We start from the raw sequence: 14562 nt of genomic DNA on the forward strand, positions 1-14562 counted from the left end.
AAATACTAAAGAACTTTTACAACTCAACACTAAAATATCAAATCATTCAATTAAAAAATGATCAGAGGACCTGAATAGACATTTTCCCAAAGACATACAGATGGCCAACAGATGCATGAAAAGATGCTCTGCATCACTCATCACCAAGGAAATGCAAGTCAAAACCACAATGAGGTCTCACCTCACACCTGTCAGAATGGCAGGGATCAAAGACAAGAAACAAGCATTGGCAAGGATGTGAAGAAAAAGGAACACTTGTGTGCTCTTGGTGGGAATATAAACTGCTGCAGCTGCTGTGGAAATCAGTATAGAGGTTCCCCCCCAAATTAAAAATAGTAATGTCATTATCCAATAATTGCACGAGTAGGTATTTATTTTTCTAAAGAAAATGAAAGCATTAGGGGCTCCTGGGTGCTCAGTAGGTTAAGCATCTGCCTTTAAAGCTCAGGTCATGGTGCTGGAGTCATGGGATCCAGTCCCGCATCGAGCTCCCCGCTCAGTGGGGAGTCTACCCCTCCCTCTTCCTCTGCCACCTTCCTCCCCTACTTGTGCTGTGTCTCTCAAATAAATAAAAAATCTTTTAAAAACCTCACTAATTAAAAAAGATATATGCACCCCTATGTTTATTGCAGCATTATTTATAAGTGCCAAGATATGGAAGCAATCCAAGTGTCCACCAATGGATAAAGGAGATTATTACCCAGCTATCAAAAATCATCAGGTCTTGCCCCTTATAACAACATGGATGGACCTAGAGGGTATTATGCTAAGTGAAATAAATCAGAGAAAGACGAATACGTATGATTTCACTTACACACGGAATCTAAAAAACAAAACAAACAAAAAGCAGAAACAGACCCCCAAATACAGACAACTGGTGGTTGCCAGAGGGAGAGGGAGGTAACACGGCTGAGGAGGAGTGGGAGATACAGACTTCCAGTTAGGGAGTAAATAGGTCGGGGGCTGTAGGGCACAGCATAGGGAATAGAGCCAACGGTATTTATTGCATCAGTGTTGTATGGGGACAGATGGGAGTCACGCTGTGGTGAAGCAAAGCATAACATACAGTTGTTAAATCACTACGTTGCACCCTCGAAACTAATGTAATACTGTGTGCCAACCCGACTTCAGTAATAATTTTTCAGAAAAAAAAGAATTAAGATAGAGACTTAAAGGCAATTTTGTCTCCCTAGTGAGTAATTTCTAAAAACTAAGGAAAAAAGCAGGAGGAGGTTAGAGAAAGTGAGAGTCCCCTTCACACTTTGTCCCACCTCCTGATTTTAGTGAGTTTCATTATTAACCGGCACCTCACAGTGTCTGCGGGGTCCCTCATGATCCCTCTGCTGCAAACCGTGTTCCTTCAGCCAAGACGCTCTCACAGAGCCCCCTGCTCTCTCTGTGAAGCTGATATTTGTTGAATGATGAAAGATGCTTTTGGCAAACCCAAGAATGCTTTCCAAATAATATTTCTTCATACAAAACCCAAAGTCACTCGATCGGTACATTTGTTCTTTTGGCAGAAAGTTAGGATTAAAAGGCACCCCCCTCCCCACATCACCCAGGAAAATCCTCTCATTTTACCGATGAGGAAAAGGAAATCTCAACATGCTAGGTGACCAGGCAAAGGTGACAAAAATGGAACATGGATTAGGTGTTCATGGCCAGCGCCCCTTCTACAGAAATCCAGAAAAAGCCAAACCAGGCAACTGCATCTTGCTGAGCCTGACCTGTCCATTTGGTGTGTGACCAAGGCACTGCACCCTGCCATGAAAACCCACCAGAACCACAGTTAGAGTAAGAATGACGTGCAGGATGCAGGGCTGTGAAGGAAGTGCTGCCTTGGTCCAAGACACCCTTCACCATCGCAGGGGGCTCTCGCATCCATTCAGCTCATTGACCTGTGCACCGTCAGTGCAGGGACTGACCCAGGCAGAAGGGAGCCTTGATCTTCCAGGGGGCCGGATGGAGCTTGCACATCTGTGACATGGGAAATGCCTGCTCTGTTGTTTTGACTTCAGGCTTTATCAGATAGAAGATTAAATAGATGGGCCGTCCCGGGTTAGTGAAGACCACGGGTTTCCTGTCCCCCTCACCCTTCTCTTTGACAAGAAACTCCAGACAGCACAGTGAAGCCACTAAGGCCCCCGATTTGCAGTCCGATGGAGCTTACCCCCCTCGGGAAGCGCTGGGCCTGTTTCCTCGCTTGTACAAACGGGGAAATACGACCTGATACACAGCATTCCCGAGAGGATAAACCCAGGCTGTGTATGTCAAATGTTTAGGGGGTGCCCTGCGTACTGTAAAAGCACAAGAGATGGCTGTTATTTATAGACTTTAGGAGGCGGGTTCTTTAGCACCATAAGAAAATGTCACACTTCTCTGATCTGAAGCTCAGGACTGTGGAGCTGTCAAGAGGAGATGGAGCACGGAAATGGGCAAGTGTACATGTTTTCATATACCCTGTGGTTTTGGGAGATAGTTTTAAGTCACATGTCTGTCCCTCCCTGAACACGTTTTTGGGGGACACAGGGCTGGTGAGGCAAAGCCTGACCTGTATGAGAAAGGCCTGCTGACAGAGGGCCAGGTCGTCGACGGAAAGGTCACTGGTTGCAGAGAACGATTGTTGTTTGTACCATAACCTGGTCCGGTTTGCAGCAAAAAACTCATAAGCGAAATGCATTTGCTGAAAGACACTATAATAACAGATCCTTTCTTCCTGAAGCTTCAGAAGACTATCCGACCTGCCCCTTTAGCCTCCTCCGTCCAAGGGCACTTCTCGGAAATCAGTTTCCCTGGAAGTTGGTCAAGGTGGTGGAGGCACAGTCCTAGTGAGAACGGGTAGCTCTTGCAAGCTTGTATTTCTGTTTCCTTTAGTCCCTCCCTTCTACATCTTAGCAGAAGCCAGGGCTGGTGCTGAGAAAGTTCAGGGCCTCCTCTTCCATCATCCTTCCATCCACGGACAAGGTTAGGGCTGGGGACAGGGCACCCAGCCAGGTCAGTAGCCCGCTGTTCTTGGGACCTCACCAAGTTTCTGGGTTGCCACCTTGATGGAGGCGGGACGTGGGCCTGGCAGACAGGCGCAGGGCGCCCTTCCCCGCCCCCACTGCGCTGCGTCCTGACATCCTGACCAAGGCATCTGGCCTCAGCTGTCTCATAGCCCAAATGAATGCAAGTCTAGCAAATGCTCCTCCCTGCCCCGCCCTGACGCCAACTGAGGCATTCTGTAAAAGGCGAAAGGAGGGGGAAGATGAACCCACTTGAAGAAGTGTCAAAGCCTGGATCCGCTTGCCAAGACTCTTAGGAACTGCCTAGCCCCACCTAGATCAGGAAACAAATTGAACTAAATTCCCTGAATTGCTTCTTTTGCTAGTTTTCACAGCCCCTGCTTCTCAGTCATCTCTTGAGATGGGACTGCGAATGGAAGGAGTGTCTGGGGGTGTGGGGGGGACACCTGGGTGGCTCAGTGGTTGAGCATCTGCCTTCAGCTCAGGCCATGATCCTGGGGTCCTGGGATCCAGTCCCACATCCGCCTCCCCGAAAGAGAGGCTGCTTCTCCCTCTGCCCATGTCTCTGTGTCTCTCATGAATAAATAAATAATTTTTTTTAAAAGGAAGGAGTGTCCAGCTACCCCAAGTATATGTGTGATGGCTTCCTCTGTTCTCTTGACCTCTGTTTCTTTTTCCCGTGTACTTTCTCCTTTTCCTCTTCATCACATGCCCCACTCAGGCTCTGTGCTCATTCCCTTAGGTGAGGTTAGGAGGCTCTTGAGGGGTGGGGGCACGAAGACACCCAGTCTGCAACTCTTATTAGCTTTTGCTTTCCAAAATTTTAAGCTCTTTAAGCTCTTACCTATCAATGGAGAAGGTGAAGGAAGAGGATTCTCAGTTTGAACGAAATGTCTCAGAGTGCAGTATTTCTTCCAACCCTAGATTAGAAAAGGAGACTTCCCTGGGCTGAAAGGAGGGAAAAGAGATCTGTAAGCCTGACCAGGAGTCCAGGTCTCTCTCTCTCTCCTCTCTCTCTCTCTCTCTCTTTTTTTAGCAGAGCGTGGAGAAATGGCAAGACTCTGAAGGGAAGTGCCCACTCCTAGGGTCTGATTTGCCAGGGGGAAAGGGGCTCCAGAGACATAGGGCTTTCAGTGCTAAAACCAGAGCATTCCAGACAAAGTGGGAGGATTGGTTAACTAACCACTGCATAGCCAGGCAGACAAGACTGTGAGGGGCCTTGCAAAAGATGCCTGCTTCCCAAGTAAAGCCTGAAGATGGGATCTATGGACAGAAAAGGGGAATGTCTCAAGGACAACTCATGTGTACTAATGCTTGGGGATACCTGAAATTTCCTATAAGCCCATGCTGGGAGAGCCCAAGAATACCAGCTGATATTTACTGCCAATCCAGTGTAATGAGAGCTCAAGATCAGAAGTTAGGTTAAGACACATGATACAGTATTTCCTGCACATCTGAGTGTGTGACTGAGAGTCACACCCATGTGGGAGTCAATCAAAGATGATAGGCAGAGGCCAGTAGCCAGAGCACCGTCAGATTCCAGCTTGCAGCAGAATGTGAATTAGTCACTGGGGCACTGAAGTGGCTTTTATTTCCTCAACCACTGGGACTCACACCTTTCAGATTTTTCTCTATGAAGGCATCCTTTAGTCCCCGGGCAATAATCACTTCTTCCTCCTAACCAGTCTGAATCTCTAGAACAAGGACAACTGGAGGATGATAGTACAGGATTGTCCTCCCTGTCACTGTCTTGCTTAGAAAGGAATGGAAGAGAGGAGGGGAAGGCATGGGTTCAGAGGTGGGCATTCTGAGTCCTCTGACAGTAACTATTCCAGGGGCAGTCCCAGATGGAGAAAAATGACATCAGGAAACCTGCTTTCCATCACGGGAAGATTGGATTTGGGATACGAGCTACTTAATGGTTTAATTTCATTTCCCACACTAAATGAATTTGGGAAATGTTGAAGCTAATCTATATATAATCTTTACAATTTTTAAAGTTTTTACTTAAACTCCAGTTAACATGCAGTGTATCATTGGTTTGGGGTGTACAATACACTGATTCAACACTGCTATACAATGGCCAGCGTTCATCACAAGTGCGCTCCTTAATCCCCATCACCTCTGGGGGGACGGGTTAAATAACGCTTACATTTCTCAAGCACTTAGGGTACTGCTGAGCACTTGAGCTGTGAAAGTTCCTTTTATTCTGAACCACCTCCCCAACCCGGCTCCCACCCCAGCTGGGAATCCCAGATGATGGCGGGTCCAGCCTCAGTGGCCCGACCAGCATGGTGCCCACAGCAGACATGAGCAGATGGGAAGGACACAGGAGTTCCTCTGCAGCTGCCACAGCCCCACATCGAATACTGTTCACCAGAGCGGTGTTTTCGTGTGTTACCTGCTTCCTTATTTGTGAGGAAATTGGATTTTGCTAACCTCAAAAGTACTTTCTATAGACCAGAGTTAAAAACACATGCAACCTCCCTCAGAATACTTGCAGGGTCGCTAGAGCATGCCACGGTGAGAAGGCCCAAAGAGCTTTAGGGGTTGCTTCATCTTGTACAGGATGCTCAGGCTTGTGAACACCGTCGTATAGTAAAGCAAGTGATGATTTCTTGCAACAGATGACCTATGAACCAGTATGGCCGGAAAAAGTCCTAATTGCCCTTGACAGGCAATGACACAATGGCCCGGGACTGCTGAAAAATGGGAGTGAAGAAGAAAATGAGTGCTAGATGCAGAAGAGAAGGGGCCGAATGGATTGCTGTGCAAGGTGTGTTTTTCAACCTCAGGCCACATCATTTCTTATCTGCTGGCCATGGGTTTGGATTGGAATGCTGACTTTCCCTCACTATCACCCTTCATGAGGGGGAAGCCTGGGCCACTCTTAGCAATTCAACCACTCCGAACAAGTCATTAATGCAATGGTCCTGGGAAGAGAAAGGTATATTTCGGGACTTCCCTATGGATGCTGATACACTTCTAACTGAGCAGCCTTTGTGAATAACCCCAGAAGCTCTGCACTACTCTAAGTGCATAGGAAAGAATCAGAGCCCATCACTTGGTGGGCTGGTGATCATGAAAATGAACTTCATTTATTCAGTACATACCTCTACATGCCAGGCATGAAACTAACAGTTTTGCAAACATTACCTATTAATTATCTCTAATAATCCTAGGAGATAGGTGGTGCTGTACCCAAGTTGTCTGGCACATGGCAGATTTCCAATATTTGGTGAATGAATGAATGAATAAATGAAAGTCACTAAACCCTCTCTTTCCCCTCACAAAAGAAACTAACACTTACAGAACATATGCTGAGCCAGACAGCATGCTATAATCTGTGTACTGACTTAGTTGGCCTTCTCACTGCCTAGGAGGTGGGTTTAAGAATTTTGCTTTAAATATGGGGTTTGTCCAATGTCACACAGTAAGTGGGAGAGCTATAATTCAAGCTCAGACCTGTCTGCCTTCTTCCCACTTTATCAAACTACTAGGAAATGGGTATATGGTCCAGATCCAAGGAGAGGGGAGAGGGGAGGAAGAAGGAGTTCTCATAAGATGTGGATAAATGTTTGGGCACCTGGGTGGCTCAGCTGGTTAAGTGATCAACTCTTGATTTCAGCTCGGGTCATGATCTCAGGGTCCCGGAACTGAGACCTGTATCAGGCTCCCTGCTGAGTGGCGAGTCTGCTTGTCTCCCTCTGCCCCCTCTGCCTCTCCCCCTGCTCACAAGTACACGCTCTCTCTCCCTCACAAATAAATTAATAAATCTTAAGAAAACGAGGTGGATAAAGGTCTTTCAGAAAAAAGGGAGAGCTAAAGTGTAAGAAGAAGAGAAAAATCTTGGAGAAGGAAGCTGAGGGCTCAGAACCATTAATAAGAGGGGAGATCCCATCCTTCCCAGGATCTAAATGTTCCCCAGCCTTTTGCCCTAGAAGCATGAAACTGACTTCCATGTTGTGTAAGGAACGGGATAGATATCCCTATAGTTGTGTTTAAAAGCTAAGCCAGGGCAGCTCACATCATGTAATGTGGTGTATTTGTCTGTCTCCAGTGTCTCAGTGATGCTTGTGAGGGCAGAGGGAGAGAAGAACACAAGGTAGAGTAGAGGAGAAAAAGCACTGCCCACTGCGTGACCCTGGTTGAGACTTTCAAGCCTTCTGGACCCCAGATTCTGCTGTAATGAGGGAAGGGTGCCCCATGATCTCTACAGTTTCAGGGTCTGAGTTCCTACCCTACAGAAGGAGTGCCCTAGTGGACTGAGGAAGACCTGGGTTTGAATCCTGGTGTCGGGTACCTCTATTTGTGTCTCCATGGCCAGGGACCTCCTTTAGGGTAACAATTCTCATTTGCTCCCAGAGAGGGGAATATGACTTAAGGGACTGGTGAATGTTGGGGGAGCAGCAGAGCTCAGGCTGGCTCAGCCCTTTGTCATTCTCTTTGGTAGCCTCCTATCACTAAGAGTGCACCTTCTCAGCATCTTGGTGGTAAGCTTGCAGGAGAGACCCCAAAGGCAGGTCTATACTGTTGGCTGGTCCTGGGAGAAGGTGAGCTGGGCTCTCTGTTTCAGGAATGAGACATTAATAAGCTGTTCCTACAATGCATTTTCTGACACATTCCCTAGGCACTCAAGGTGGTTTTAAAAATGTTTTAACACATTTTAAAATTTTTAATTTTCATTTAAAAAATATATAGATTTTTTTATTTATTTGAGAGAGAAAGAGAGTTTGTGTGTGTGAGCAGGGGGAGAGGCAGAGGAGGAGAGGGACAAGCAGACTCCAAGCTGAGCATAGAGCCTGACATGAGGCTCAATCCCAGGACCCTGAGATCAAGACAGCCCAAACCAAGAATCGGATGCTCAACTGACTAAGCCACCCAGGCAACCCTTAACACATTTTTTAAAAGACTTCATTTTTAACTAATCTCTACACCTAACATGGGGCTCAAACTCACAATTCTGAGATCAAGAGTCACATGTTCCACCTACTGAACCACGAAAGTGCCCCTCAAGGTTTAATCTTTATCTGTTTGACTCTTGTGTCTCTTGGTTGTTCAGAACTTGCACAAGGGAAAAGGAATGATTTATTAGATCTGCAAAACTTCAACATTTAGCTCTGTTACTTTCCTCCTGCCCCAGAGCAGGCTGTTACTTAACTTCTCTGAATCTAAGTACATCATCTTAGAGAAAAGAAAAGAAAAGAAAAGAAAAGAAAAGAAAAGAAAAGAAAAGAAAAGAAAAGAAAAGAAAAGAAGGATAATAATCATAGCATGCTCACAGGACTATTTGCGAGGATGAAGATGGTCAATACATGTAGCTAGCACGGTGCTTGGCACATGCAAGTGCCCAGTAAATGGAGGTATTCCTGTCTTCAGGAGTTACATGCCATGGACAGTCAGAGTAACTAACGCCTAATACTCGGTTGCCTCTCAGGAGGGTTTTCTGATTAGCTAAGGGCTGCATGCACAACTTACCCTCCCTTCCCCATGGTGACACAGTCATTCACTCAACAGACATTAATTGCCTCTCTGAGAGGGCAGAAACATTTCAAGTCAGGAAGGACGTCAGAGTCCAACCATCTTAAGATGGCAGCTGTTCAATGGGCCTCACCCCAAAAGGAGGAGAGGCTTCTAGAGCCCACATGGGGAAGATGGCTTTAGGGCCTCACCCTCCTGAGCCCTGACCCTTGTAATACGCCCACAGCAGGTGGGAGCTGGGCTCCAGAGAGGCTGCTCCCAAGAAGGCACATAAAGCCATGGCCCGAAGCACAGCAGGTTCAGAGCCACGTGCCAGGAAACCTGAGGCTACAGTTAGTTTGCCTGCAGACAGTCTGGGTCCCCTGACAAATAGGTGTCTCAATTCCTTTCTATCTAAAGCCAGGGTAGTAGCATTTGCCACCAAACAGCTGGGCTGTGAGGATTACCATCGTCTATAAATGGGCCTTAATGCAAACTATCATATTGACACACATGTTAGCTTTTTCCTAAAACATGCACACTTGGGCACACCTCTCCAAGGCCCTCCCCATCAGCTGGCTGCCCCCAGAATAGCTGGGGAGTGGCAGGATCCAGAGCCACTGCTGTCATTGAGAGAATGGCCTCCTGGACATTCTGTGAGGAGGCCACCTATCATGGTGACGTCAGCTACCGAAAGCACCGTATCCTCTTAAGAAACTTTGCATCATTTTCATAATCTAGTGAGAGAAGTTGCACAATATCCATTCCTTTTTTTTTCTCCTCCTGATTTGTACGTGCTGCCCTGGGGAGAGAGGAGTCGTCACTGGAGATCTGCCAGTTGGCTTGGGATGAACCAAAACCTGACAGAGACAGGTCACTGAGTGCCTTTGCTATTGACGGGACTATGAGAAAGAGGATCATTGAAACTGAGCTAACTGCAAGGAAAGCCTGCAGTGGGGAGAGAAGGCTTTCAGATATTACAAAATCAGGCCTGCCACAAAGGCTTGGAAGACAGAGACCAACATTATGTGCACTGAAAAAAAGGATGTGGCAGGCTGTGTGGGTTGTAGGAGTGGGCCACAAAGTAGAGAGGGGAGGGATGCATGTGTTTTTCAAGCAGCAGTGAGTTTTTCTCTGTGCTGGACTAGACAACATCATCTGGGGCCTTTCTGACCTGTCTATCTGTCAAGAAGACAGGAAGCCATGGGCATTTCTGATCAACTTAGTGTCACATACCCAACAGATGCCAAAGGACAGTAGGCTGGTAGCTTTATGGCCCACATGAAGGTAGACATGAGTCGTCTTGTCTTCTCCTCAAGTGGCTGACCAGGGCATGCAGCAGAGGTGCATGGGACATGAAGCTGCCAGATGTTACAGGGCTCTCTACCCACGAAGCTGACTGAGGTGACTGGCGTCTCACCAGCATCTGGTCACCAATCATTTTATGTGTTTGCTCCTATCACTGTGTGACAGCAATACTGGGGGAGCCGCTGTGAGGGGATGCAGCTAGATGGCCCCTCACATGCTCAGTGTACCCACAGAATTCAGAGGCTGGAGATCTGGGCAACGTAAACCATCGCTTGTGGCTCTTTGTGATCCCAGGGCAAGTCTTCAGCATGGATAAGAAGTATGATGTGAAAAAAACAGCTTGTCATTTGGAACCTGAGAGACACACAGTTCACACTTTGCCCGCTCTACGATGCGGCAGTGTGACCACCGCGTGGCCCACCCTTCGGCTGGGCACCACAAGAGTCAGAAAGCTACATTCTCATTCTGCAGAAGCCCAGGAAGGTGGAAGGATTCACCCCAGGGCCACAAAGTAGGCAGAAGCCAACTGCCTGCCTCACCTAGGAGCTCTTCCCAGGGGACTGGAGTGGAAATAGTCGTTCTCAAATGGTTTGCCCTCAGGCCACAGCTCTCTTCCCAAGCCCATTCCTACTTCTGCTGCAAGAACGAAGGATTGAAGAGGAATGCAATGCTCAACATGATAGAGAGACAATGAATTAAACAGGAGCCAAATAGTCAACGGAAGTAAAATGCTAATTAAGACAAAAATAACTGCAATTGAACAAAAAAGCCAACCCCAGACAGCTCTGGTGGTACACCCACAGCAAAGTGTTCTTTCCCCAGTTTGCTAATCCCAACTGTGTGTGAGCACATTCACAAGCTTTGCATGGTCGCCAGGCCTAGCCTCGGCAGCCTGACGTCTTGACCAAGTAATGAATTTGAGTCCTCAGGAAACGAAGTAAAACACCAATTTTAGTTCATAAGTAGCACATTTTAGGAAGCTTTAGGAACATGCTACGTACTTGACTGATTGGTTAATAGCTCTCTGTTGTATGCAAAAATGAAAACCCATACAATTCTGCTTTTTGCCTACAAGAATTGAAGAAAGAACATTCTAGAATGTTCAGGTCAGTTTGGAACCATTGGAAAGAGTCTTGTGGCTCACCAGTGGGTTTCAAATTTAGAGGAACACTGATCTAAAACGAACATCATAGTTAGGATAGGCATCTGTGTCATCGAAGGACGAGAGATGTGCGCTTAGGGAGGTATTTCCACGAGGAACTGTGTGGACCCTGTAAGAAATAAGAGCTGGGCCGTTCCTGCCATTGGGTGAGCCTGCAGAGCCCAGGAGGGGAACTTCTCAGTCAGACTCCCGAAAAGTGCTGGGAGGGAGGGGGAGGCTACAGGAAGGATCTTCTTCACTGAAGATGTCTGAGAACAGCCAGCCCAGCCTCCTAGAAACTTCGACACTGACTTGCCTGAGGGACAGGGTGGGTCCTGAGCCCCTGACAAGTCTTTTCTGAATCTATAATTGCATGATTCATCCTTCACCCTTTTCAGTGCCCCTACACCTTTCTCGTCCTCCTCCACAAAACTCTGCCCCATAAAAGCTTTGCTCAGCTGTCAGCGAGCTGATGGGTTTGGACCCAGGCTTGGCCAGGCGCCCGAGAGCTACAGACAGTTCTTGTGACTCCTTCTCCCCTAGTTTATCCCTTGACTGGTTACGGCCTTGGGGCTTGGAGGCAAAACAGATATCGATTTATTAAATCCTAGTGGCCTCTCAAGCCTCATCGGTAAATTGGAGATACTATCTCAGAGGGCTGTGGGGAAGATGAACAACTGATACAAAGGCAGGGAAAATGCTCAGCATGTGGTTGGCTGCACAGCGAGCGCTGAAAGCCCATGGCTACTGCTGCCGTGACCTCCAGTGGGTGCTCTATGCTCTATGACATACGCGATGTCTTCCATGAAACCTCTCCTAAGTACCAAGGTTCCCCTTCCTGAGCTCCTGCAGTCCCCATTCCTGCCCTGAGAATGCGCCTCTCTGCACCGTTTTATAATGTCTCCTGCGAATGCCTCCTCCTGCCCCCCCCACCTCGTTCCCCAAACTAGCTTGTCAGCTCCTTGAAGGCCTGGCCTTGCTGTGTCTTGGCTCTGTCACCATAGTCCCCTTTTCTTTCATGCCCGGGCTCAAATGGTTCGAATACAGCATAATCAACACAGTAGTTGTTGGATAAATAAATGTGTGACATGTACCCAGATCATTTTTTTCCAGGTATACACATATTTGGTATTTATGACGTAGAGACAAGCAATGAGAAATGAGGACACGCGGGGTTTGGTCTCCCAGTCTGCAAGTGAATCACTGCACAGCCTTAGGCGGGGTGCCTATAAAACAGGGCAACTGCCACCTGCCACCCTCCCAGGGCTGGGGTAGGTGGCTCGGGCTTTTAAGCAGCAGTGCGGAAACACAACCAGCTCCTTGATGTTAAGTAAATAAGAGCATCTGGGTTCTGATGGTAACAAATGGGCCCCGTTCTCTTTTATCATTTCCCAGCTCCGATTGCACCAAACAAGGCCAATAAAATAGGCCTTGCCTGCCTCTTTTAAATCAGATTTCCAGAGAAATCTTCCCCCAGTGCCAGGAGATTTTTCAAAAGGCTAATCTAAATTCCTTCTCACTTGAGGCTCCCTTCCCTTTGTCTTCTGCCAAATGAGACCAACAACAGCTTTGACCACCATTATAGAATAATTTATCTTTATTCTTAAAATCTTTATTTCACTCTGCTTTCCACTAGTTGATTTGGACTAGAGAGGGCTGTTTCCTCCCTATTAGTATTCACATCAACTCTTTTTTTCCTTCTTCATGCTTCCCCCTCTTCCTCCCTTGCCCTAACCCTCAGGTCTCCCAGCAGTGCCCAATGTTAGCTGGTACTGCCTGGTCCTGGAGGAGCCCCCAAGTGGAAGATGCTCTGACAGCTGGTTTAGGCTGGGGCCTTCTGCAGTAGCACCCTGATCAGAACCTGAAAGACCGAGCAAGCCCCTTTTGCAACACTGACGGACCACGCACGGGATCCAGGCTAGCTGAGCCTTGTTGCGATTCAGGGAAAATTGCTCTCATTGTACATCTGTTATAGGGTCCCTTGCCTGTGTAATGGTAATTAAGGTGTGGCTAAAACCATGCTCCTTATGATCTTGGAAACACTATGAACTCCCAAGGGAAAGGTACTGGGTTAACATGAGGTGGTGAAATTTCAGAATGCAGAAAATATGTCCCTTAGGATAACAAGGCAGAGGAAACAAGCATAAACGTATGTTTTATGTTTAACATAAACAAGCATAACATAAACATAAACATAAACATAGCATAAACATAAACAAGCATAAACAGCAAATTTGTCTTCAAATGAAACCTTGGGGGGATTCCCACTCCTAGCCCAGATCAGAGTGTAACCGCTCTGTTCGGAAGGCAGGGTAAGGTGGTAGAGGTAGGGGGCCAGAGGCCACGCTTCCGCCTCCCCACCCCCTGCTCACCTCGCCACCCACCCTCCTCTCCTGAAGTAGTGGTTCCTGCAGCGTCTACAAGGAGCCCCTGGGTTTCCATGAACGAAGGAGACAGAAAGAAGGTGAATTTACATATTTAGTGAGAGCGGATGGCAAATCAACTTCATGGCCTTATGGGACCCTGTGGAGTTGATCTATATGTTTCTTAGCCTTGATTTTCATATATATTTTATCACTGTTATTCTTTTTTTGTAATGGGTCTCAAAATCTTTGAAGAGTAAGTTGGTGTCTGGATATGTGCACACAGTTCTAGGAAGAGAGAAGCCGGCCTATCACATCCATGACAAGGCATTCATAGGGTTTGGTTTCACTTGGGATACCACTCAGCATTCTGAAAGGTGCTATGGTATTTTACTGTGCTTTACACATGCTGGCTTAATGCAAACGGAATGAAAATGAAATACACTCTAAAATGAACTCCAAGAATTTTAGGAACTAAAAATAGAGCTTTATACTGTAAAACTACACTTTCCCCCGAATAATGAAAGGGATTCTTAATACCACTTATCATAAGACATTAAACATGGATGGTCTACTTAGTCCCTTTACTTCGGCTGGTATATTTATTAGGAAGAAGGGCAATAATAAGAAATACTCTGCTAAGTGAGATTTCTGTGGATTTCTAAATTCTAAAACAGCTTGCTGGCTTAGAAAAATACTGCTTTGTGTAAATTTGACTAAGGGCTATTAATTTCCTAAATTATCTACAGAAAAACGTAACATGTATTTAAGTGTCCATCAGTTTGAAAGACTCGAGGAAAAAATCTGAAATTCAAACAATGGCAGTATATAATTTTTCTGATTTTTAAAGGACTATTTATAGCTTGAAAGGGAAAAGCTGGTGAAATACAGAAAAATCAGAGAGGCAATTCTTCTCCCATTTCAGGAAAATTATAGTTCTTGAGGAAGACATTGACAATTAGCTCTCAGTTGACACATACTCATTATGCTGGAATTTCTAAAGACTCCTCCCCTTTTTATTTCTGAGAGGGAAAACACATTTCTTTCAGAATTAGAAGAATGGCCTTAATGACCTATATAACCTCCAACCCAGAGGCCAGATCCATCAGATAGCCTGCTATCCTCTGGTCAAAGCTAAGAATAACTTTCACATTTTTAAGCTGCTGAAAAAAAAATCAAAAGAAGAATAACATTTCTTGACAGGTGAAAATTATATGAATTCACATTTCAGTGTCCATAAATAAAGGTTTTTGGAAAGCAGTTGTGCCCATTCATTTGCATTTTG

The 14562-nt window shown here is 46.4% G+C and overlaps 1 protein-coding gene across 9 annotated transcripts in view; it reads right to left on the reverse strand.

Annotated features, from left to right (window-relative positions):
- SLC44A3 (solute carrier family 44 member 3) overlaps positions 1-14562 on the reverse strand; it is a 112411-nt gene that overhangs the window by 34671 nt on the left and 63178 nt on the right. The window lies entirely within an intron of this gene.

Source organism: Canis lupus, chromosome 6, assembly GCF_011100685.1.
Source record: "Canis lupus familiaris isolate Mischka breed German Shepherd chromosome 6, alternate assembly UU_Cfam_GSD_1.0, whole genome shotgun sequence".
NCBI lineage: Eukaryota > Metazoa > Chordata > Mammalia > Carnivora > Canidae > Canis > Canis lupus.